The sequence below is a fragment of the Chiloscyllium plagiosum genome, unplaced genomic scaffold (genome assembly GCF_037043375.1).
Source record: "Chiloscyllium plagiosum isolate Xiang-an unplaced genomic scaffold, Cpla_swu_hap1 HiC_scaffold_38, whole genome shotgun sequence".
NCBI lineage: Eukaryota > Metazoa > Chordata > Chondrichthyes > Orectolobiformes > Hemiscylliidae > Chiloscyllium > Chiloscyllium plagiosum.
The window spans coordinates 21801391-21825799 of NW_028270176.1; the positions used below are offsets into that span (position 1 = coordinate 21801391).

At 51.3% G+C, this 24409-nt stretch overlaps 17 non-coding genes across 17 annotated transcripts; all 17 read right to left on the reverse strand.

Moving 5' to 3' along the window:
- Positions 1 to 1051: 1051 nt before the first annotated feature.
- trnat-ugu (transfer RNA threonine (anticodon UGU)) lies at positions 1052 to 1124 on the reverse strand. Its single transcript has one exon. It is a non-coding gene; the product is annotated as a tRNA-Thr (tRNA).
- A 1246-nt stretch (positions 1125 to 2370) lies between these two features.
- trnat-ugu (transfer RNA threonine (anticodon UGU)) lies at positions 2371 to 2443 on the reverse strand. Its single transcript has one exon. It is a non-coding gene; the product is annotated as a tRNA-Thr (tRNA).
- A 1246-nt stretch (positions 2444 to 3689) lies between these two features.
- On the reverse strand, positions 3690 to 3762 carry trnat-ugu (transfer RNA threonine (anticodon UGU)). The gene has a single exon. It is a non-coding gene; the product is annotated as a tRNA-Thr (tRNA).
- Positions 3763 to 5008: 1246 nt separating this feature from the next.
- trnat-ugu (transfer RNA threonine (anticodon UGU)) lies at positions 5009 to 5081 on the reverse strand. The gene has a single exon. It is a non-coding gene; the product is annotated as a tRNA-Thr (tRNA).
- A 1246-nt stretch (positions 5082 to 6327) lies between these two features.
- Positions 6328 to 6400, reverse strand: trnat-ugu (transfer RNA threonine (anticodon UGU)). The gene has a single exon. It is a non-coding gene; the product is annotated as a tRNA-Thr (tRNA).
- A 1246-nt stretch (positions 6401 to 7646) lies between these two features.
- trnat-ugu (transfer RNA threonine (anticodon UGU)) lies at positions 7647 to 7719 on the reverse strand. Its single transcript has one exon. It is a non-coding gene; the product is annotated as a tRNA-Thr (tRNA).
- A 1246-nt stretch (positions 7720 to 8965) lies between these two features.
- Positions 8966 to 9038, reverse strand: trnat-ugu (transfer RNA threonine (anticodon UGU)). Its single transcript has one exon. It is a non-coding gene; the product is annotated as a tRNA-Thr (tRNA).
- Positions 9039 to 10284: 1246 nt separating this feature from the next.
- trnat-ugu (transfer RNA threonine (anticodon UGU)) lies at positions 10285 to 10357 on the reverse strand. Its single transcript has one exon. It is a non-coding gene; the product is annotated as a tRNA-Thr (tRNA).
- A 2668-nt stretch (positions 10358 to 13025) lies between these two features.
- On the reverse strand, positions 13026 to 13099 carry trnat-cgu (transfer RNA threonine (anticodon CGU)). Its single transcript has one exon. It is a non-coding gene; the product is annotated as a tRNA-Thr (tRNA).
- A 1246-nt stretch (positions 13100 to 14345) lies between these two features.
- trnat-cgu (transfer RNA threonine (anticodon CGU)) lies at positions 14346 to 14418 on the reverse strand. The gene has a single exon. It is a non-coding gene; the product is annotated as a tRNA-Thr (tRNA).
- A 1246-nt stretch (positions 14419 to 15664) lies between these two features.
- Positions 15665 to 15738, reverse strand: trnat-cgu (transfer RNA threonine (anticodon CGU)). The gene has a single exon. It is a non-coding gene; the product is annotated as a tRNA-Thr (tRNA).
- Positions 15739 to 16965: 1227 nt separating this feature from the next.
- Positions 16966 to 17038, reverse strand: trnat-ugu (transfer RNA threonine (anticodon UGU)). Its single transcript has one exon. It is a non-coding gene; the product is annotated as a tRNA-Thr (tRNA).
- A 1246-nt stretch (positions 17039 to 18284) lies between these two features.
- trnat-ugu (transfer RNA threonine (anticodon UGU)) lies at positions 18285 to 18357 on the reverse strand. Its single transcript has one exon. It is a non-coding gene; the product is annotated as a tRNA-Thr (tRNA).
- A 1246-nt stretch (positions 18358 to 19603) lies between these two features.
- Positions 19604 to 19676, reverse strand: trnat-cgu (transfer RNA threonine (anticodon CGU)). The gene has a single exon. It is a non-coding gene; the product is annotated as a tRNA-Thr (tRNA).
- A 1246-nt stretch (positions 19677 to 20922) lies between these two features.
- On the reverse strand, positions 20923 to 20995 carry trnat-ugu (transfer RNA threonine (anticodon UGU)). Its single transcript has one exon. It is a non-coding gene; the product is annotated as a tRNA-Thr (tRNA).
- A 1246-nt stretch (positions 20996 to 22241) lies between these two features.
- Positions 22242 to 22314, reverse strand: trnat-cgu (transfer RNA threonine (anticodon CGU)). Its single transcript has one exon. It is a non-coding gene; the product is annotated as a tRNA-Thr (tRNA).
- A 791-nt stretch (positions 22315 to 23105) lies between these two features.
- trnat-cgu (transfer RNA threonine (anticodon CGU)) lies at positions 23106 to 23178 on the reverse strand. The gene has a single exon. It is a non-coding gene; the product is annotated as a tRNA-Thr (tRNA).
- Positions 23179 to 24409: the final 1231 nt, after the last annotated feature.

Genomic DNA, 24409 nt, shown 5'->3' on the forward strand with positions numbered 1-24409 from the left:
TCATTGTCCCATTGTGTACGGTGATAGTGCGGGCCCGGTGGATTCGTCAGCATTAAATGTGGAATGATGCGGAATGGGTCTGGGTCGATTGCTCTCTGCAGGGTCGGTGTGGACGAGATTAGAATAAATTAGATTGGCTACAGTGTGGAAACAGGACCTTCAGCCCAACAAGTCCACATCGATCCTCTGAAGAGTAACCCACCCAGACCCGTTTCACTCTGAATAATGCACCTATGACTAGGGGCAATTTAGAACTTCCTGTAGAAGGGCTCATGCCCGAAACGTCGATTCTCCTGCTCCTTGGATGCTGCCTGACCTGCTGCGCTTTTCCAGCAATACATTTTCAGCTCAGCAATTTAGAATGGCCAATTCAGCCGGCCTGCACGTCTTTGGACTGTGAGAGCAAACCGGAGCAAACCCACGCAGACTCTGGGAGAATGTGCAAAGTCGACACAGACTCGATTCCCTAAAGCTGGAATCGAGCCTGGCTCCCTAGCGCTGTGAGGCAGCAGTGCGAACCACTCAGCGACTGGTTGGGCGGAATGGCCTGTTTCCAAACTGGAGGGATCCTATGCCTCTGAGATTTCTGACAATCACCGGGAGACCTAATTGGGAATTGTCATTCGCTCGCTTGGAGTGACTGAGGTCAGCGATCTCAAAGTTAAATCCGTGAACACACACAGCCCCGTTCTTTGCCTGCAGAAGAAAGAAGTTTGTGGATTTCAACTGAACGCTGTAAGTGACAAAAACAGAAGTTGCAGGAAAAGCTCAACAGGTCTGAGACGAGAAATGAGAGTCGACAGGTGTCTGTCACTTCAGGGTAATGACCCTGGTGTTTCAGACATCAATTCCCAAGCTCTTGACAAAAACAGCAGCTATCAGTCCAACAGGGTTATTCAGGAGCGCGACTCGTTCATTTGGTGATTGCGGGTGAACGCCGTAGCTTCCAAATAAGCCGGTTAGACGACAAGCTGGCGTTGAGCTTGAACATAGCATCCTATAGTCTCATGCCAAGCGTTGAAACTGAGTGGGCGCTGGAGACATGGCTGAGAGGCCCCAGTGAGATTTGAACTCACGACCCCTGGTTTACAAGACCAGTGCTCTAACCGCTGAGCTATGGAGCCGGGTGATCCGGCGAAATGCGCTGGATTGGTTAACACTGGCTGACTCAAATACATGGGACGCAGGTTTCAATCGACTCTCGCCTCACCGTCTGTACAGTTTGAACATTCTGCCCGTGTGTGCGTGGGTTTGCTCCGGCTGCTCCGGTTACCGCTCTCAGTCCAAAGATGTGTAGCTTCTGCGGGATTGGCCATGCTTCATTGTCCCATTGTGTACGGTGATAGTGCGGGCCCGGTGGATTCGTCAGCATTAAATGTGGAATGATGCGGAATGGGTCTGGGTCGATTGCTCTCTGCAGGGTCGGTGTGGACGAGATTAGAATAAATTAGATTGGCTACAGTGTGGAAACAGGCCCTTCAGCCCAACAAGTCCACATCGATCCTCTGAAGAGTAACCCACCCAGACCCGTTTCACTCTGAATAATGCACCTATGACTAGGGGCAATTTAGAACTTCCTGTAGAAGGGCTCATGCCCGAAACGTCGATTCTCCTGCTCCTTGGATGCTGCCTGACCTGCTGCGCTTTTCCAGCAATACATTTTCAGCTCAGCAATTTAGAATGGCCAATTCAGCCGGCCTGCACGTCTTTGGACTGTGAGAGCAAACCGGAGCAAACCCACGCAGACTCTGGGAGAATGTGCAAAGTCGACACAGACTCGATTCCCTAAAGCTGGAATCGAGCCTGGCTCCCTAGCGCTGTGAGGCAGCAGTGCGAACCACTCAGCGACTGGTTGGGCGGAATGGCCTGTTTCCAAACTGGAGGGATCCTATGCCTCTGAGATTTCTGACAATCACCGGGAGACCTAATTGGGAATTGTCATTCGCTCGCTTGGAGTGACTGAGGTCAGCGATCTCAAAGTTAAATCCGTGAACACACACAGCCCCGTTCTTTGCCTGCAGAAGAAAGAAGTTTGTGGATTTCAACTGAACGCTGTAAGTGACAAAAACAGAAGTTGCAGGAAAAGCTCAACAGGTCTGAGACGAGAAATGAGAGTCGACAGGTGTCTGTCACTTCAGGGTAATGACCCTGGTGTTTCAGACATCAATTCCCAAGCTCTTGACAAAAACAGCAGCTATCAGTCCAACAGGGTTATTCAGGAGCGCGACTCGTTCATTTGGTGATTGCGGGTGAACGCCGTAGCTTCCAAATAAGCCGGTTAGACGACAAGCTGGCGTTGAGCTTGAACATAGCATCCTACAGTCTCATGCCAAGCGTTGAAACTGAGTGGGCGCTGGAGACATGGCTGAGAGGCCCCAGTGAGATTTGAACTCACGACCCCTGGTTTACAAGACCAGTGCTCTAACCGCTGAGCTATGGAGCCGGGTGATCCGGCGAAATGCGCTGGATTGGTTAACACTGGCTGACTCAAATACATGGGACGCAGGTTTCAATCGACTCTCGCCTCACCGTCTGTACAGTTTGAACATTCTGCCCGTGTGTGCGTGGGTTTGCTCCGGCTGCTCCGGTTACCGCTCTCAGTCCAAAGATGTGTAGCTTCTGCGGGATTGGCCATGCTTCATTGTCCCATTGTGTACGGTGATAGTGCGGGCCCGGTGGATTCGTCAGCATTAAATGTGGAATGATGCGGAATGGGTCTGGGTCGATTGCTCTCTGCAGGGTCGGTGTGGACGAGATTAGAATAAATTAGATTGGCTACAGTGTGGAAACAGGACCTTCAGCCCAACAAGTCCACATCGATCCTCTGAAGAGTAACCCACCCAGACCCGTTTCACTCTGAATAATGCACCTATGACTAGGGGCAATTTAGAACTTCCTGTAGAAGGGCTCATGCCCGAAACGTCGATTCTCCTGCTCCTTGGATGCTGCCTGACCTGCTGCGCTTTTCCAGCAATACATTTTCAGCTCAGCAATTTAGAATGGCCAATTCAGCCGGCCTGCACGTCTTTGGACTGTGAGAGCAAACCGGAGCAAACCCACGCAGACTCTGGGAGAATGTGCAAAGTCGACACAGACTCGATTCCCTAAAGCTGGAATCGAGCCTGGCTCCCTAGCGCTGTGAGGCAGCAGTGCGAACCACTCAGCGACTGGTTGGGCGGAATGGCCTGTTTCCAAACTGGAGGGATCCTATGCCTCTGAGATTTCTGACAATCACCGGGAGACCTAATTGGGAATTGTCATTCGCTCGCTTGGAGTGACTGAGGTCAGCGATCTCAAAGTTAAATTCGTGAACACACACAGCCCCGTTCTTTGCCTGCAGAAGAAAGAAGTTTGTGGATTTCAACTGAACGCTGTAAGTGACAAAAACAGAAGTTGCAGGAAAAGCTCAACAGGTCTGAGACGAGAAATGAGAGTCGACAGGTGTCTGTCACTTCAGGGTAATGTCCCTGGTGTTTCAGACATCAATTCCCAAGCTCTTGACAAAAACAGCAGCTATCAGTCCAACAGGGTTATTCAGGAGCGCGACTCGTTCATTTGGTGATTGCGGGTGAACGCCGTAGCTTCCAAATAAGCCGGTTAGACGACAAGCTGGCGTTGAGCTTGAACATAGCATCCTATAGTCTCATGCCAAGCGTTGAAACTGAGTGGGCGCTGGAGACATGGCTGAGAGGCCCCAGTGAGATTTGAACTCACGACCCCTGGTTTACAAGACCAGTGCTCTAACCGCTGAGCTATGGAGCCGGGTGATCCGGCGAAATGCGCTGGATTGGTTAACACTGGCTGACTCAAATACTTGGGACACAGGTTTCAATCGACTCTCGCCTCACCGTCTGTACAGTTTGAACATTCTGCCCGTGTGTGCGTGGGTTTGCTCCGGCTGCTCCGGTTACCGCTCTCAGTCCAAAGATGTGTAGCTTCTGCGGGATTGGCCATGCTTCATTGTCCCATTGTGTACGGTGATAGTGCGGGCCCGGTGGATTCGTCAGCATTAAATGTGGAATGATGCGGAATGGGTCTGGGTCGATTGCTCTCTGCAGGGTCGGTGTGGACGAGATTAGAATAAATTAGATTGGCTACAGTGTGGAAACAGGACCTTCAGCCCAACAAGTCCACATCGATCCTCTGAAGAGTAACCCACCCAGACCCGTTTCACTCTGAATAATGCACCTATGACTAGGGGCAATTTAGAACTTCCTGTAGAAGGGCTCATGCCCGAAACGTCGATTCTCCTGCTCCTTGGATGCTGCCTGACCTGCTGCGCTTTTCCAGCAATACATTTTCAGCTCAGCAATTTAGAATGGCCAATTCAGCCGGCCTGCACGTCTTTGGACTGTGAGAGCAAACCGGAGCAAACCCACGCAGACTCTGGGAGAATGTGCAAAGTCGACACAGACTCGATTCCCTAAAGCTGGAATCGAGCCTGGCTCCCTAGCGCTGTGAGGAAGCAGTGCGAACCACTCAGCGACTGGTTGGGCGGAATGGCCTGTTTCCAAACTGGAGGGATCCTATGCCTCTGAGATTTCTGACAATCACCGGGAGACCTAATTGGGAATTGTCATTCGCTCGCTTGGAGTGACTGAGGTCAGCGATCTCAAAGTTAAATTCGTGAACACACACAGCCCCGTTCTTTGCCTGCAGAAGAAAGAAGTTTGTGGATTTCAACTGAACGCTGTAAGTGACAAAAACAGAAGTTGCAGGAAAAGCTCAACAGGTCTGAGACGAGAAATGAGAGTCGACAGGTGTCTGTCACTTCAGGGTAATGACCCTGGTGTTTCAGACATCAATTCCCAAGCTCTTGACAAAAACAGCAGCTATCAGTCCAACAAGGTTATTCAGGAGCGCGACTCGTTCATTTGGTGATTGCGGGTGAACGCCGTAGCTTCCAAATAAGCCGGTTAGACGACAAGCTGGCGTTGAGCTTGAACATAGCATCCTACAGTCTCATGCCAAGCGTTGAAACTGAGTGGGCGCTGGAGACATGGCTGAGAGGCCCCAGTGAGATTTGAACTCACGACCCCTGGTTTACAAGACCAGTGCTCTAACCGCTGAGCTATGGAGCCGGGTGGCCCGGCGCACTGCACTGGATTGGTTAACACTGGCTGACTCAAGTACTTGGGACACAGGTTTCAATCGACTCTCGCCTCACCGTCTGTACAGTTTGAACATTCTGCCCGTGTGTGCGTGGGTTTGCTCCGGCTGCTCCGGTTACCGCTCTCAGTCCAAAGATGTGTAGCTTCTGCGGGATTGGCCATGCTTCATTGTCCCATTGTGTACGGTGATAGTGCGGGCCCGGTGGATTCGTCAGCATTAAATGTGGAATGATGCGGAATGGGTCTGGGTCGATTGCTCTCTGCAGGGTCGGTGTGGACGAGATTAGAATAAATTAGATTGGCTACAGTGTGGAAACAGGACCTTCAGCCCAACAAGTCCACATCGATCCTCTGAAGAGTAACCCACCCAGACCCGTTTCACTCTGAATAATGCACCTATGACTAGGGGCAATTTAGAACTTCCTGTAGAAGGGCTCATGCCCGAAACGTCGATTCTCCTGCTCCTTGGATGCTGCCTGACCTGCTGCGCTTTTCCAGCAATACATTTTCAGCTCAGCAATTTAGAATGGCCAATTCAGCCGGCCTGCACGTCTTTGGACTGTGAGAGCAAACCGGAGCAAACCCACGCAGACTCTGGGAGAATGTGCAAAGTCGACACAGACTCGATTCCCTAAAGCTGGAATCGAGCCTGGCTCCCTAGCGCTGTGAGGCAGCAGTGCGAACCACTCAGCGACTGGTTGGGCGGAATGGCCTGTTTCCAAACTGGAGTGATCCTATGCCTCTGAGATTTCTGACAATCACCGGGAGACCTAATTGGGAATTGTCATTCGCTCGCTTGGAGTGACTGAGGTCAGCGATCTCAAAGTTAAATTCGTGAACACACACAGCCCCGTTCTTTGCCTGCAGAAGAAAGAAGTTTGTGGATTTCAACTGAACGCTGTAAGTGACAAAAACAGAAGTTGCAGGAAAAGCTCAACAGGTCTGAGACGAGAAATGAGAGTCGACAGGTGTCTGTCACTTCAGGGTAATGTCCCTGGTGTTTCAGACATCAATTCCCAAGCTCTTGACAAAAACAGCAGCTATCAGTCCAACAGGGTTATTCAGGAGCGCGACTCGTTCATTTGGTGATTGCGGGTGAACGCCGTAGCTTCCAAATAAGCCGGTTAGACGACAAGCTGGCGTTGAGCTTGAACATAGCATCCTATAGTCTCATGCCAAGCGTTGAAACTGAGTGGGCGCTGGAGACATGGCTGAGAGGCCCCAGTGAGATTTGAACTCACGACCCCTGGTTTACAAGACCAGTGCTCTAACCGCTGAGCTATGGAGCCGGGTGATCCGGCGACATGCGCTGGATGGGTTAACACTGGCTGACTCAAGTACTTGGGACACAGGTTTCAATCGACTCTCGCCTCACCGTCTGTACAGTTTGAACATTCTGCCCGTGTGTGCGTGGGTTTGCTCCGGCTGCTCCGGTTACCGCTCTCAGTCCAAAGATGTGTAGCTTCTGCGGGATTGGCCATGCTTCATTGTCCCATTGTGTACGGTGATAGTGCGGGCCCGGTGGATTCGTCAGCATTAAATGTGGAATGATGCGGAATGGGTCTGGGTCGATTGCTCTCTGCAGGGTCGGTGTGGACGAGATTAGAATAAATTAGATTGGCTACAGTGTGGAAACAGGACCTTCAGCCCAACAAGTCCACATCGATCCTCTGAAGAGTAACCCACCCAGACCCGTTTCACTCTGAATAATGCACCTATGACTAGGGGCAATTTAGAACTTCCTGTAGAAGGGCTCATGCCCGAAACGTCGATTCTCCTGCTCCTTGGATGCTGCCTGACCTGCTGCGCTTTTCCAGCAATACATTTTCAGCTCAGCAATTTAGAATGGCCAATTCAGCCGGCCTGCACGTCTTTGGACTGTGAGAGCAAACCGGAGCAAACCCACGCAGACTCTGGGAGAATGTGCAAAGTCGACACAGACTCGATTCCCTAAAGCTGGAATCGAGCCTGGCTCCCTAGCGCTGTGAGGCAGCAGTGCGAACCACTCAGCGACTGGTTGGGCGGAATGGCCTGTTTCCAAACTGGAGGGATCCTATGCCTCTGAGATTTCTGACAATCACCGGGAGACCTAATTGGGAATTGTCATTCGCTCGCTTGGAGTGACTGAGGTCAGCGATCTCAAAGTGAAATCCGTGAACACACACAGCCCCGTTCTTTGCCTGCAGAAGAAAGAAGTTTGTGGATTTCAACTGAACGCTGTAAGTGACAAAAACAGAAGTTGCAGGAAAAGCTCAACAGGTCTGAGACGAGAAATGAGAGTCGACAGGTGTCTGTCACTTCAGGGTAATGACCCTGGTGTTTCAGACATCAATTCCCAAGCTCTTGACAAAAACAGCAGCTATCAGTCCAACAAGGTTATTCAGGAGCGCGACTCGTTCATTTGGTGATTGCGGGTGAACGCCGTAGCTTCCAAATAAGCCGGTTAGACGACAAGCTGGCGTTGAGCTTGAACATAGCATCCTACAGTCTCATGCCAAGCGTTGAAACTGAGTGGGCGCTGGAGACATGGCTGAGAGGCCCCAGTGAGATTTGAACTCACGACCCCTGGTTTACAAGACCAGTGCTCTAACCGCTGAGCTATGGAGCCGGGTGGTCTGGCGCACTGCGCTGGATTGGTTAACACTGGCTGACTCAAGTACTTGGGACACAGGTTTCAATCGACTCTCGCCTCACCGTCTGTACAGTTTGAACATTCTGCCCGTGTGTGCATGGGTTTGCTCCGGCTGCTCCGGTTACCGCTCTCAGTCCAAAGATGTGTAGCTTCTGCGGGATTGGCCATGCTTCATTGTCCCATTGTGTACGGTGATAGTGCGGGCCCGGTGGATTCGTCAGCATTAAATGTGGAATGATGCGGAATGGGTCTGGGTCGATTGCTCTCTGCAGGGTCGGTGTGGACGAGATTAGAATAAATTAGATTGGCTACAGTGTGGAAACAGGACCTTCAGCCCAACAAGTCCACATCGATCCTCTGAAGAGTAACCCACCCAGACCCGTTTCACTCTGAATAATGCACCTATGACTAGGGGCAATTTAGAACTTCCTGTAGAAGGGCTCATGCCCGAAACGTCGATTCTCCTGCTCCTTGGATGCTGCCTGACCTGCTGCGCTTTTCCAGCAATACATTTTCAGCTCAGCAATTTAGAATGGCCAATTCAGCCGGCCTGCACGTCTTTGGACTGTGAGAGCAAACCGGAGCAAACCCACGCAGACTCTGGGAGAATGTGCAAAGTCGACACAGACTCGATTCCCTAAAGCTGGAATCGAGCCTGGCTCCCTAGCGCTGTGAGGCAGCAGTGCGAACCACTCAGCGACTGGTTGGGCGGAATGGCCTGTTTCCAAACTGGAGGGATCCTATGCCTCTGAGATTTCTGACAATCACCGGGAGACCTAATTGGGAATTGTCATTCGCTCGCTTGGAGTGACTGAGGTCAGCGATCTCAAAGTTAAATCCGTGAACACACACAGCCCCGTTCTTTGCCTGCAGAAGAAAGAAGTTTGTGGATTTCAACTGAACGCTGTAAGTGACAAAAACAGAAGTTGCAGGAAAAGCTCAACAGGTCTGAGACGAGAAATGAGAGTCGACAGGTGTCTGTCACTTCAGGGTAATGACCCTGGTGTTTCAGACATCAATTCCCAAGCTCTTGACAAAAACAGCAGCTATCAGTCCAACAGGGTTATTCAGGAGCGCGACTCGTTCATTTGGTGATTGCGGGTGAACGCCGTAGCTTCCAAATAAGCCGGTTAGACGACAAGCTGGCGTTGAGCTTGAACATAGCATCCTATAGTCTCATGCCAAGCGTTGAAACTGAGTGGGCGCTGGAGACATGGCTGAGAGGCCCCAGTGAGATTTGAACTCACGACCCCTGGTTTACAAGACCAGTGCTCTAACCGCTGAGCTATGGAGCCGGGTGATCCGGCGAAATGCGCTGGATTGGTTAACACTGGCTGACTCAAATACATGGGACGCAGGTTTCAATCGACTCTCGCCTCACCGTCTGTACAGTTTGAACATTCTGCCCGTGTGTGCGTGGGTTTGCTCCGGCTGCTCCGGTTACCGCTCTCAGTCCAAAGATGTGTAGCTTCTGCGGGATTGGCCATGCTTCATTGTCCCATTGTGTACGGTGATAGTGCGGGCCCGGTGGATTCGTCAGCATTAAATGTGGAATGATGCGGAATGGGTCTGGGTCGATTGCTCTCTGCAGGGTCGGTGTGGACGAGATTAGAATAAATTAGATTGGCTACAGTGTGGAAACAGGCCCTTCAGCCCAACAAGTCCACATCGATCCTCTGAAGAGTAACCCACCCAGACCCGTTTCACTCTGAATAATGCACCTATGACTAGGGGCAATTTAGAACTTCCTGTAGAAGGGCTCATGCCCGAAACGTCGATTCTCCTGCTCCTTGGATGCTGCCTGACCTGCTGCGCTTTTCCAGCAATACATTTTCAGCTCAGCAATTTAGAATGGCCAATTCAGCCGGCCTGCACGTCTTTGGACTGTGAGAGCAAACCGGAGCAAACCCACGCAGACTCTGGGAGAATGTGCAAAGTCGACACAGACTCGATTCCCTAAAGCTGGAATCGAGCCTGGCTCCCTAGCGCTGTGAGGCAGCAGTGCGAACCACTCAGCGACTGGTTGGGCGGAATGGCCTGTTTCCAAACTGGAGGGATCCTATGCCTCTGAGATTTCTGACAATCACCGGGAGACCTAATTGGGAATTGTCATTCGCTCGCTTGGAGTGACTGAGGTCAGCGATCTCAAAGTTAAATCCGTGAACACACACAGCCCCGTTCTTTGCCTGCAGAAGAAAGAAGTTTGTGGATTTCAACTGAACGCTGTAAGTGACAAAAACAGAAGTTGCAGGAAAAGCTCAACAGGTCTGAGACGAGAAATGAGAGTCGACAGGTGTCTGTCACTTCAGGGTAATGACCCTGGTGTTTCAGACATCAATTCCCAAGCTCTTGACAAAAACAGCAGCTATCAGTCCAACAGGGTTATTCAGGAGCGCGACTCGTTCATTTGGTGATTGCGGGTGAACGCCGTAGCTTCCAAATAAGCCGGTTAGACGACAAGCTGGCGTTGAGCTTGAACATAGCATCCTACAGTCTCATGCCAAGCGTTGAAACTGAGTGGGCGCTGGAGACATGGCTGAGAGGCCCCAGTGAGATTTGAACTCACGACCCCTGGTTTACAAGACCAGTGCTCTAACCGCTGAGCTATGGAGCCGGGTGATCCGGCGAAATGCGCTGGATTGGTTAACACTGGCTGACTCAAATACATGGGACGCAGGTTTCAATCGACTCTCGCCTCACCGTCTGTACAGTTTGAACATTCTGCCCGTGTGTGCGTGGGTTTGCTCCGGCTGCTCCGGTTACCGCTCTCAGTCCAAAGATGTGTAGCTTCTGCGGGATTGGCCATGCTTCATTGTCCCATTGTGTACGGTGATAGTGCGGGCCCGGTGGATTCGTCAGCATTAAATGTGGAATGATGCGGAATGGGTCTGGGTCGATTGCTCTCTGCAGGGTCGGTGTGGACGAGATTAGAATAAATTAGATTGGCTACAGTGTGGAAACAGGCCCTTCAGCCCAACAAGTCCACATCGATCCTCTGAAGAGTAACCCACCCAGACCCGTTTCACTCTGAATAATGCACCTATGACTAGGGGCAATTTAGAACTTCCTGTAGAAGGGCTCATGCCCGAAACGTCGATTCTCCTGCTCCTTGGATGCTGCCTGACCTGCTGCGCTTTTCCAGCAATACATTTTCAGCTCAGCAATTTAGAATGGCCAATTCAGCCGGCCTGCACGTCTTTGGACTGTGAGAGCAAACCGGAGCAAACCCACGCAGACTCTGGGAGAATGTGCAAAGTCGACACAGACTCGATTCCCTAAAGCTGGAATCGAGCCTGGCTCCCTAGCGCTGTGAGGCAGCAGTGCGAACCACTCAGCGACTGGTTGGGCGGAATGGCCTGTTTCCAAACTGGAGGGATCCTATGCCTCTGAGATTTCTGACAATCACCGGGAGACCTAATTGGGAATTGTCATTCGCTCGCTTGGAGTGACTGAGGTCAGCGATCTCAAAGTTAAATTCGTGAACACACACAGCCCCGTTCTTTGCCTGCAGAAGAAAGAAGTTTGTGGATTTCAACTGAACGCTGTAAGTGACAAAAACAGAAGTTGCAGGAAAAGCTCAACAGGTCTGAGACGAGAAATGAGAGTCGACAGGTGTCTGTCACTTCAGGGTAATGACCCTGGTGTTTCAGACATCAATTCCCAAGCTCTTGACAAAAACAGCAGCTATCAGTCCAACAAGGTTATTCAGGAGCGCGACTCGTTCATTTGGTGATTGCGGGTGAACGCCGTAGCTTCCAAATAAGCCGGTTAGACGACAAGCTGGCGTTGAGCTTGAACATAGCATCCTACAGTCTCATGCCAAGCGCTGAAACTGAGTGGGCGCTGGAGACATGGCTGAGAGGCCCCAGTGAGATTTGAACTCACGACCCCTGGTTTACAAGACCAGTGCTCTAACCGCTGTGCTATGGAGCCGGGTGGCCGGGCGCACTGCACTGGATTGGTTAACACTGGCTGACTCAAGTACTTGGGACACAGGTTTCAATCGACTCTCGCCTCACCGTCTGTACAGTTTGAACATTCTGCCCGTGTGTGCGTGGGTTTGCTCCGGCTGCTCCGGTTACCGCTCTCAGTCCAAAGATGTGTAGCTTCTGCGGGATTGGCCATGCTTCATTGTCCCATTGTGTACGGTGATAGTGCGGGCCCGGTGGATTCGTCAGCATTAAATGTGGAATGATGCGGAATGGTTCTGGGTCGATTGCTCTCTGCAGGGTCGGTGTGGACGAGATTAGAATAAATTAGATTGGCTACAGTGTGGAAACAGGACCTTCAGCCCAACAAGTCCACATCGATCCTCTGAAGAGTAACCCACCCAGACCCGTTTCACTCTGAATAATGCACCTATGACTAGGGGCAATTTAGAACTTCCTGCAGAAGGACTCATGCCCGAAACGTCGATTCTCCTGCTCCTTGGATGCTGCCTGACCTGCTGCGCTTTTCCAGCAATACATTTTCAGCTCAGCATTTTAGAATGGCCAATTCACCCGGCCTGCACGTCTTTGGACTGTGAGAGCAAACCGGAGCAAACCCACGCAGACTCTGGGAGAATGTGCAAAGTCGACACAGACTCCCGAAACGTCGATTTTGCCTGTCCTCGGATGCTGCCTGAATTGCTGTGCTCTTCCAGCACCACTGATCCAGAATCTGGTTTCCAGCATCTGCAGTCATTGTTTTTACCTCCCTAAAGCTGGAATCGAGCCTGGCTCCCTAGCGCTGTGAGGCAGCAGTGCGAACCACTCAGCGACTGGTTGGGCGGAATGGCCTGTTTCCAAACTGGAGGGATCCTATGCCTCTGAGATTTCTGACAATCACCGGGAGACCTAATTGGGAATTGTCATTCGCTCGCTTGGAGTGACTGAGGTCAGCGATCTCAAAGTTAAATCCGTGAACACACACAGCCCCGTTCTTTGCCTGCAAAAAAGAAGTTTGTGGATTTCAACTGAACGCTGTCAGTGACAAAAACAGAAATTGCAGGAAAAGCTCAACAGGTCTGAGACGAGAAATGAGAGTCGACAGGTGTCTGTCACTTCAGGGTAATGACCCTGGTGTTTCAGACAACAATTCCCAAGCTCTTGACAAAAACTGCAGCTATCAGTCCAACAGGGTGATTCAGGAGCGCGACTCGTTCATTTGGTGGTTGTGGGTGAACGCCGTAGCTTCCAAATAAGCCGGTTAGACGACAAGCTGGCGTTGAGCTTGAACATAGCATCCTTCAGTCTCATGCCAAGCGTTGAAACTGAGTGGGCGCTGGAAACATGGCTGAGAGGCCCCAGTAAGATTTGAACTCACGACTTGTTGGTTTACGAGACCAGCGCTCTAACCGCTGAGCTATGGAGCCGGGTGGCCCAGCCCACTGCACTGGATTGGTTAACACTGGCTGACTCAAATCCTTGGGACACAGGTTTCAATCGACTCTCGCGTCACCGTCTGTCCAGTTTGAACATTCTGCCCGTGTGTGCGTGGGTTTGCTCCGGCTGCTCCGGTTACCGCTCTCAGTCCAAAGATGTGTAGCTTCTGCGGGATTGGCCATGCTTCATTGTCCCATTGTGTACGGTGATAGTGCGGGCCCGGTGGATTCGTCAGCATTAAATGTGGAATGATGCGGAATGGGTCTGGGTCGATTGCTCTCTGCACGGTCGGTGTGGACGAGATTAGAATAAATTAGATTGGCTACAGTGTGGAAACAGGACCTTCAGCCCAACAAGTCCACATCGATCCTCTGAAGAGTAACCCACCCAGACCCGTTTCACTCTGAATAATGCACCTATGACTAGGGGCAATTTAGAACTTCCTGTAGAAGGGCTCATGCCCGAAACGTCGATTCTCCTGCTCCTTGGATGCTGCCTGACCTGCTGCGCTTTTCCAGCAATACATTTTCAGCTCAGCAATTTAGAATGGCCAATTCAGCCGGCCTGCACGTCTTTGGACTGTGAGAGCAAACCGGAGCAAACCCACGCAGACTCTGGGAGAATGTGCAAAGTCGACACAGACTCGATTCCCTAAAGCTGGAATCGAGCCTGGCTCCCTAGCGCTGTGAGGCAGCAGTGCGAACCACTCAGCGACTGGTTGGGCGGAATGGCCTGTTTCCAAACTGGAGGGATCCTATGCCTCTGAGATTTCTGACAATCACCGGGAGACCTAATTGGGAATTGTCATTCGCTCGCTTGGAGTGACTGAGGTCAGCGATCTCAAAGTTAAATCCGTGAACACACACAGCCCCGTTCTTTGCCTGCAGAAAAAAGAAGTTTGTGGATTTCAACTGAACGCTGTAAGTGAGAAAAACAGAAGTTGCAGGAAAAGCTCAACAGGTCTGAGACGAGAAATGAGAGGCGACAGGTGTCTGTCACTTCAGGGTAATGACCCTGTTGTTTCAGACAACAATTCCCAAGCTCTTGACAAAAACTGCAGCTATCAGTCCAACAGGGTTATTCAGGAGCGCGACTCGTTCATTTGGTGGTTGTGGGTGAACGCCGTAGCTTCCAAAAAAGCCGGTTACACGACAAGCTGGCGTTGAGCTTGAACATAGCATCCTTCAGTCTCATGCCAAGCGTTGAAACTGAGTGGGCGCTGGAAACATGGCTGAGAGGCCCCAGTGAGATTTGAACTCACGACTTCTGGTTTACGAGACCAGCGCTCTAACCGCTGAGCTATGGAGCCGGGAGGGCGAGCGCACTGCACTGGATTGGTTAACACTGGCTGACTCAAATACTTGGGACACAGGTTTCAATCGACTCTCGCGTCACCGTCTGTCCAGTTTGAACATTCTGCCCGTGTGTGCGTGGGTTTGCTCCGGCTGCTCCGGTTACCGCTCTCAGTCCAAAGATGTGTAGCTTCTGCGGGATTGGCCATGCTTCATTGTCCCATTGTGTACGGTGATAGTGCGGGCCCGGTGGATTCGTCAGCATTAAATGTGGAATGATGCGGAATGGGTCTGGGTCGATTGCTCTCTGCAGGGTCGGTGTGGACGAGATTAGAATAAATTAGATTGGCTACAGTGTGGAAACAGGACCTTCAGCCCAACAAGTCCACATCGATCCTCTGAAGACTAACCCACCCAGACCCGTTTCTCTCTGAATAATGCACCTATGACTAGGGGCAATTTAGAACTTCCTGTAGAAGGACTCATGCCCGAAACGTCGATTCTCCTGCTCCTTGGATGCTGCCTGACCTGCTGCGCTTTTCCAGCAATACATTTTCAGCTCAGCATTTTAGAATGGCCAATTCACCCGGCCTGCACGTCTTTGGACTGTGAGAGCAAACCGGAGCAAACCCACGCAGACTCTGGGAGAATGTGCAAAGTCGACACAGACTCGATTCCCTAAAGCTGGAATCGAGCCTGGCTCCCTAGCGCTGTGAGGAAGCAGTGCGAACCACTGAGCGACTGGTTGGGCGGAATGGCCTGTTTCCAAACTGGAGGGATCCTATGCCTCTGAGATTTCTGACAATCACCGGGAGACCTAACTGGGAATTGTCATTCGCTCGCTTGGAGTGACTGAGGTCAGCGATCTCAAAGTTAAATCCGTGAACACACACAGCCCCGTTCTTTGCCTGCAGAAAAAAGAAGTTTGTGGATTTCAACTGAACGCTGTAAGTGACAAAAACAGAAGTTGCAGGAAAAGCTCAACAGGTCTGAGACGAGAAATGAGAGTCGACAGGTGTCTGTCACTTCAGGGTAATGACCCTGGAGTTTCAGACAACAATTCCCAAGCTCTTGACAAAAACTGCAGCTATCAGTCCAACAGGGTTATTCAGGAGCGCGACTCGTTCATTTGGTGGTTGTGGGTGAACGCCGTAGCTTCCAAATAAGCAGATTAGACGACAAGCTGGCGTTGAGCTTGAACATAGCATCCTTCAGTCTCATGCCAAGCGTTGAAACTGAGTGGGCGCTGGAAACATGGCTGAGAGGCCCCAGTAAGATTTGAACTCACGACTTGTTGGTTTACGAGACCAGCGCTCTAACCGCTGAGCTATGGAGCCGGGTGGCCCAGCCCACTGCACTGGATTGGTTAACACTGGCTGACTCAAATCCTTGGGACACAGGTTTCAATCGACTCTCGCGTCACCGTCTGTCCAGTTTGAACATTCTGCCCGTGTGTGCGTGGGTTTGCTCCGGCTGCTCCGGTTACCGCTCTCAGTCCAAAGATGTGTAGCTTCTGCGGGATTGGCCATGCTTCATTGTCCCATTGTGTACGGTGATAGTGCGGGCCCGGTGGATTCGTCAGCATTAAATGTGGAATGATGCGGAATGGGTCTGGGTCGATTGCTCTCTGCACGGTCGGTGTGGACGAGATTAGAATAAATTAGATTGGCTACAGTGTGGAAACAGGACCTTCAGCCCAACAAGTCCACATCGATCCTCTGAAGAGTAACCCACCCAGACCCGTTTCACTCTGAATAATGCACCTATGACTAGGGGCAATTTAGAACTTCCTGTAGAAGGGCTCATGCCCGAAACGTCGATTCTCCTGCTCCTTGGATGCTGCCTGACCTGCTGCGCTTTTCCAGCAATACATTTTCAGCTCAGCAATTGAGAATGGCCAATTCAGCCGGCCTGCACGTCTTTGGACTGTGAGAGCAAACCGGAGCAAACCCACGCAGACTCTGGGAGAATGTGCAAAGTCGACACAGACTCGATTCCCTAAAACTGGAATCGAGCCTGGCTCCCTAGCGCTGTGAGGCAGCAGTGCGAACCACTCAGCGACTGGTTGGGCGGAATGGCCTGTTTCCAAACTGGAGGGATCCTATGCCTCTGAGATTTCTGACAATCACCGGGAGACCTAATTGGGAATTGTCATTCGCTCGCTTGGAGTGACTGAGGTCAGCGATCTCAAAGTTAAATCCGTGAACACACACAGCCCCGTTCTTTGCCTGCAGAAGAAAGAAGTTTGTGGATTTCAACTGAACGCTGTAAGTGACAAAAACAGAAGTTGCAGGAAAAGCTCAACAGGTCTGAGACGAGAAATGAGAGTCGACAGGTGTCTGTCACTTCAGGGTAATGACCCTGGTGTTTCAGACATCAATTCCCAAGCTCTTGACAAAAACAGCAGCTATCAGTCCAACAGGGTTATTTAGGAGCGCGACTCGTTCATTTGGTGATTGCGGGTGAACGCCGTTAGACGACAAGCTGTCGTTGAGCTTGAACATCGCATCCTTCAGTCTCATGCCAAGCTTTGAAACTGAGTGGGCGCTGGAGACATGGCTGAGAGGCCCCAGTGAGATTTGAACTCACGACCCCTGGTTTACAAGACCAGTGCTCTAACCGCTGAGCTATGGAGCCGGGTGATCCGGCGAAATGCGCTGGATTGGTTAACACTGGCTGACTCAAATACATGGGACACAGGTTTCAATCGACTCTCGCCTCACCGTCTGTACAGTTTGAACATTCTGCCCGTGTGTGCGTGGGTTTGCTCCGGCTGCTCCGGTTACCGCTCTCAGTCCAAAGATGTGTAGCTTCTGCGGGATTGGCCATGCTTCATTGTCCCATTGTGTACGGTGATAGTGCGGGCCCGGTGGATTCGTCAGCATTAAATGTGGAATGATGCGGAATGGGTCTGGGTCGATTGCTCTCTGCACGGTCGGTGTGGACGAGATTAGAATAAATTAGATTGGCTACAGTGTGGAAACAGGACCTTCAGCCCAACAAGTCCACATCGATCCTCTGAAGAGTAACCCACCCAGACCCGTTTCACTCTGAATAATGCACCTATGACTAGGGGCAATTTAGAACTTCCTGTAGAAGGGCTCATGCCCGAAACGTCGATTCTCCTGCTCCTTGGATGCTGCCTGACCTGCTGCGCTTTTCCAGCAATACATTTTCAGCTCAGCAATTTAGAATGGCCAATTCAGCCGGCCTGCACGTCTTTGGACTGTGAGAGCAAACCGGAGCAAACCCACGCAGACTCTGGGAGAATGTGCAAAGTCGACACAGACTCGATTCCCTAAAGCTGGAATCGAGCCTGGCTCCCTAGCACTGTGAGGCAGCAGTGCGAACCACTGAGCGACTGGTTGGGCGGAATGGCCTGTTTCCAAACTGGAGGGATCCTATGCCTCTGAGATTTCTGACAATCACCGGGAGACCTAATTGGGAATTGTCATTCGCTCGCTTGGAGTGACTGAGGTCAGCGATCTCAAAGTTAAATCCGTGAACACACACAGCCCCGTTCTTTGCCTGCAGAAGAAAGAAGTTTGTGGATTTCAACTGAACGCTGTAAGTGACAAAAACAGAAGTTGCAGGAAAAGCTCAACAGGTCTGAGACGAGAAATGAGAGTCGACAGGTGTCTGTCACTTCAGGGTAATGACCCTGGTGTTTCAGACATCAATTCCCAAGCTCTTGACAAAAACAGCAGCTATCAGTCCAACAGGGTTATTCAGGAGCGCGACTCGTTCATTTGGTGATTGCGGGTGAACGCCGTAGCTTCCAAATAAGCCGGTTAGACGACAAGCTGGCGTTGAGCTTGAACATAGCATCCTATAGTCTCATGCCAAGCGTTGAAACTGAGTGGGCGCTGGAGACATGGCTGAGAGGCCCCAGTGAGATTTGAACTCACGACCCCTGGTTTACAAGACCAGTGCTCTAACCGCTGAGCTATGGAGCCGGGTGATCCGGCGAAATGCGCTGGATTGGTTAACACTGGCTGACTCAAATACATGGGACGCAGGTTTCAATCGACTCTCGCCTCACCGTCTGTACAGTTTGAACATTCTGCCCGTGTGTGCGTGGGTTTGCTCCGGCTGCTCCGGTTACCGCTCTCAGTCCAAAGATGTGTAGCTTCTGCGGGATTGGCCATGCTTCATTGTCCCATTGTGTACGGTGATAGTGCGGGCCCGGTGGATTCGTCAGCATTAAATGTAGAATGATGCGGAATGGGTCTGGGTCGATTGCTCTCTGCACGGTCGGTGTGGACGAGATTAGAATAAATTAGATTGGCTACAGTGTGGAAACAGGACCTTCAGCCCAACAAGTCCACATCGATCCTCTGAAGAGTAACCCACCCAGACCCGTTTCACTCTGAATAATGCACCTATGACTAGGAGCAATTTAGAACTTCCTGTAGAAGGGCTCATGCCCGAAACGTCGATTCTCCTGCTCCTTGGATGCTGCCTGACCTGCTGCGCTTTTCCAGCAATACATTTTCAGCTCAGCAATTTAGAATGGCCAATTCACCCGGCCTGCACGTCTTTGGACTGTGAGAGCAAACCGGAGAAAACCCACGCAGACTCTGGGAGAATGTGCAAAGTCGACACAGACTCGATTCCCTAAAGCTGGAATCGAGCCTGGCTCCCTAGCGCTGTGAGGCAGCAGTGCGAACCACTCAGCGACTGGTTGGGCGGAATGGCCTGTTTCCAAACTGGAGGGATCCTATGCCTCTGAGATTTCTGACAATCACCGGGAGACCTAACTGGGAATTGTCATTCGCTCGCTTGGAGTGACTGAGGTCAGCGATCTCAAAGTTAAATCCGTGAACACACACAGCCCCGTTCTTTGCCTGCAGAAAAAAGAAGTTGGTGGATTTCAACTGAACGCTGTCAGTGACAAAAACAGAAATTGCAGGAAAAGCTCAACAGGTCTGAGACGAGAAATGAGAGGCGACAGGTGTCTGTCACTTCAGGGTAATGACCCTGGTGTTTCAGACAACAATTCCCAAGCTCTTGACAAAAACTGCAGCTATCAGTCCAACAGGGTTATTCAGGAGCGCGACTCGTTCATTTGGTGGTTGTGGGTGAACGCCGTAGCTTCCAAAAAAGCCGGTTAGACGACAAGCTGTCGTTGAGCTTGAACATCGCATCCTTCAGTCTCATGCCAAGCGTTGAAACTGAGTGGGCGCTGGAAACATGGCTGAGAGGCCCCAGTGAGATTTGAACTCACGACTTCTGGTTTACGAGACCAGCGCTCTAACCGCTGAGCTATGGAGCCGGGTGGCCCGGCGCACTGCACTGGATTGGTTAACACTGGCTGACTCAAATCCTTGGGACACAGGTTTCAATCGACTCTCGCGTCACCGTCTGTCCAGTTTGAACATTCTGCCCGTGTGTGCGTGGGTTTGCTCCGGCTGCTCCGGTTTCCGCTCTCAGTACAAAGATGTGTAGCTTCTGCGGGATTGGCCATGCTTCATTGTCCCATTGTGTACGGTGATAGTGCGGGCCCGGTGGATTCGTCAGCATTAAATGTGGAATGATGCGGAATGGGTCTGGGTCGATTGCTCTCTGCACGGTCGGTGTGGACGAGATTAGAATAAATTAGATTGGCTACAGTGTGGAAACAGGACCTTCAGCCCAACAAGTCCACATCGATCTTCTGAAGACTAACCCACCCAGACCCGTTTCTCTCTGAATAATGCACCTATGACTAGGGGCAATTTAGAACTTCCTGTAGAAGGACTCATGCCCGAAACGTCGATTCTCCTGCTCCTTGGATGCTGCCTGACCTGCTGCGCTTTTCCAGCAATACATTTTCAGCTCAGCAATTTAGAATAGCCAATTCACCCGGCCTGCACGTCTTTGGACTGTGAGAGCAAACCGGAGCAAACCCACGCAGACTCTGGGAGAATGTGCAAAGTCGACACAGACTCGATTCCCTAAAGCTGGAATCGAGCCTCGCTCCCCAGCGCTGTGAGGAAGCAGTGCGAACCACTCAGCGACTGGTTGGGCGGAATGGCCTGTTTCCAAACTGGAGGGATCCTATGCCTCTGAGATTTCTGACAATCACCGGGAGACCTAATTGGGAATTGTCATTCGCTCGCTTGGAGTGACTGAGGTCAGCGATCTCAAAGTTAAATCCGTGAACACACACAGCCCCGTTCTTTGCCTGCAGAAGAAAGAAGTTTGTGGATTTCAACTGAACGCTGTAAGTGACAAAAACAGAAGTTGCAGGAAAAGCTCAACAGGTCTGAGACGAGAAATGAGAGTCGACAGGTGTCTGTCACTTCAGGGTAATGACCCTGGTGTTTCAGACATCAATTCCCAAGCTCTTGACAAAAACAGCAGCTATCAGTCAAACAGGGTTATTCAGGAGCGCGACTCGTTCATTTGGTGATTGCGGGTGAACGCCGTAGCTTCCAAATAAGCCGGTTAGACGACAAGCTGGCGTTGAGCTTGAACATAGCATCCTATAGTCTCATGCCAAGCGTTGAAACTGAGTGGGCGCTGGAGACATGGCTGAGAGGCCCCAGTGAGATTTGAACTCACGACCCCTGGTTTACAAGACCAGTGCTCTAACCGCTGAGCTATGGAGCCGGGTGATCCGGCGAAATGCGCTGGATTGGTTAACACTGGCTGACTCAAATACATGGGACGCAGGTTTCAATCGACTCTCGCCTCACCGTCTGTACAGTTTGAACATTCTGCCCGTGTGTGCATGGGTTTGCTCCGGCTGCTCCGGTTACCGCTCTCAGTACAAAGATGTGTAGCTTCTGCGGGATTGGCCATGCTTCATTGTCCCATTGTGTACGGTGATAGTGCGGGCCCGGTGGATTCGTCAGCATTAAATGTGGAATGATGCGGAATGGGTCTGGGTCGATTGCTCTCTGCAGGGTCGGTGTGGACGAGATTAGAATAAATTAGATTGGCTACAGTGTGGAAACAGGACCTTCAGCCCAACAAGTCCACATCGATCCTCTGAAGACTAACCCACCCAGACCCGTTTCTCTCTGAATAATGCACCTATGACTAGGGGCAATTTAGAACTTCCTGTAGAAGGACTCATGCCCGAAACGTCGATTCTCCTGCTCCTTGGATGCTGCCTGACCTGCTGCGCTTTTCCAGCAATACATTTTCAGCTCAGCAATTTAGAATGGCCAATTCACCCGGCCTGCACGTCTTTGGACTGTGAGAGCAAACCGGAGAAAACCCACGCAGACTCTGGGAGAATGTGCAAAGTCGACACAGACTCGATTCCCTAAAGCTGGAATCGAGCCTGGCTCCCTAGCGCTGTGAGGCAGCAGTGCGAACCACTGAGCGACTGGTTGGGCGGAATGGCCTGTTTCCAAACTGGAGGGATCCTATGCCTCTGAGATTTCTGACAATCACCGGGAGACCTAACTGGGAATTGTCATTCGCTCGCTTGGAGTGACTGAGGTCAGCGATCTCAAAGTTAAATCCGTGAACACACACAGCCCCGTTCTTTGCCTGCAGAAAAAAGAAGTTTGTGGATTTCAACTGAACGCTGTAAGTGACAAAAACAGAAGTTGCAGGAAAAGCTCAACAGGTCTGAGACGAGAAATGAGAGGCGACAGGTGTCTGTCACTTCAGGGTAATGACCCTGGAGTTTCAGACAACAATTCCCAAGCTCTTGACAAAAACTGCAGCTCTCAGTCCAACAGGGTTATTCAGGAGCGCGACTCGTTTATTTGGTGGTTGTGGGTGAACGCCGTAGCTTCCAAATAAGCCGGTTAGACGACAAGCTGGCGTTGAGCTTGAACATAGCATCCTTCAGTCTCATGCCAAGCGTTGAAACTGAGTGGGCGCTGGAAACATGGCTGAGAGGCCCCAGTGAGATTTGAACTCACGACTTCTGGTTTACGAGACCAGCGCTTTAACCGCGGAGCTATGGAGCCGGGTGGCCCGGCGCACTGCACTGGATTGGTTAACACTGGCTGACTCAAATACTTGGGACACAGGTTTCAATCGACTCTCGCGTCACCGTCTGTCCAGTTTGAACATTCTGCCCGTGTGTGCGTGGGTTTGCTCCGGCTGCTCCGGTTACCGCTCTCAGTCCAAAGATGTGTAGCTTCTGCGGGATTGGCCATGCTTCATTGTCCCATTGTGTACGGTGATAGTGCGGGCCCGGTGGATTCGTCAGCATTAAATGTAGAATGATGCGGAATGGGTCTGGGTCGATTGCTCTCTGCAGGGTCGGTGTGGACGAGATTAGAATAAATTAGATTGGCTACAGTGTGGAAACAGGACCTTCAGCCCAACAAGTCCACATCGATCCTCTGAAGACTAACCCACCCAGACCCGTTTCTCTCTGAATAATGCACCTATGACTAGGGGCAATTTAGAACTTCCTGTAGAAGGACTCATGCCCGAAACGTCGATTCTCCTGCTCCTTGGATGCTGCCTGACCTGCTGCGCTTTTCCAGCAATACATTTTCAGCTCAGCAATTTAGAATAGCCAATTCACCCGGCCTGCACGTCTTTGGACTGTGAGAGCAAACCGGAGCAAACCCACGCAGACTCAATAGGGTTATTCAGGAGCGCGACTCGTTCATTTGGTGGTTGTGGGTGAACGCCGTAGCTTCCAAAAAAGCCGGTTAGACGACAAGCTGTCGTTGAGCTTGAACATAGCATCCTTCAGTCTCATGCCAAGCGTTGAAACTGAGTGGGCGCTGGAAACATGGCTGAGAGGCCCCAGTGAGATTTGAACTCACGACTTCTCGTTTACGAGACCAGCGCTCTAACCGCTGAGCTATGGAGCCGGGTGGCCCGGCGCACTGCACTGGATTGGTTAACACTGGCTGACTCAAATCCTTGGGACACAGGTTTCAATCGACTCTCGCGTCACCGTCTGTCCAGTTTGAACATTCTGCCCGTGTGTGCGTGGGTTTGCACCGGCTGCTCCGGTTACCACTCTCAGTCCAAAGATGTGTAGCTTCTGCGGGATTGGCCATGCTTCATTGTCCCATTGTGTACGGTGATAGTGCGGGCCCGGTGGATTCGTCAGCATTAAATGTGGAATGATGCGGAATGGGTCTGGGTCGATTGCTCTCTGCAGGGTCGGTGTGGACGAGATTAGAATAAATTAGATTGGCTACAGTGTGGAAACAGGACCTTCAGCCCAACAAGTCCACATCGATCCTCTGAAGACTAACCCACCCAGACCCGTTTCACTCTGAATAATGCACCTATGACTAGGGGCAATTTACAACTTCCTGTAGAAGGGCTCATGCCCGAAACGTCGATTCTCCTGCTCCTTGGATGCTGCCTGACCTGCTGCGCTTTTCCAGCAATACATTTTCAGCTCAGCAATTTAGAATGGCCAATTCAGCCGGCCTGCACGTCTTTGGACTGTGAGAGCAAACCGGAGCAAACCCACGCAGACTCTGGGAGAATGTGCAAAGTCGACACAGACTCGATTCCCTAAAGCTGGAATCGAGCCTGGCTCCCTAGCGCTGTGAGGCAGCAGTGCGAACCACTCAGCGACTGGTTGGGCGGAATGGCCTGTTTCCAAACTGGAGGGATCCTATGCCTCTGAGATTTCTGACAATCACCGGGAGACCTAATTGGGAATTGTCATTCGCTCGCTTGGAGTGACTGAGGTCAGCGATCTCAAAGTTAAATCCGTGAACACACACAGCCCCGTTCTTTGCCTGCAGAAGAAAGAAGTTTGTGGATTTCAACTGAACGCTGTAAGTGACAAAAACAGAAGTTGCAGGAAAAGCTCAACAGGTCTGAGACGAGAAATGAGAGTCGACAGGTGTCTGTCACTTCAGGGTAATGACCCTGGTGTTTCAGACATCAATTCCCAAGCTCTTGACAAAAACAGCAGCTATCAGTCCAAGAGGGTTATTCAGGAGCGCGACTCGTTCATTTGGTGATTGCGGGTGAACGCCGTAGCTTCCAAATAAGCCGGTTAGACGACAAGCTGGCGTTGAGCTTGACCATAGCATCCTACAGTCTCATGCCAAGCGCTGAAACTGAGTGGGCGCT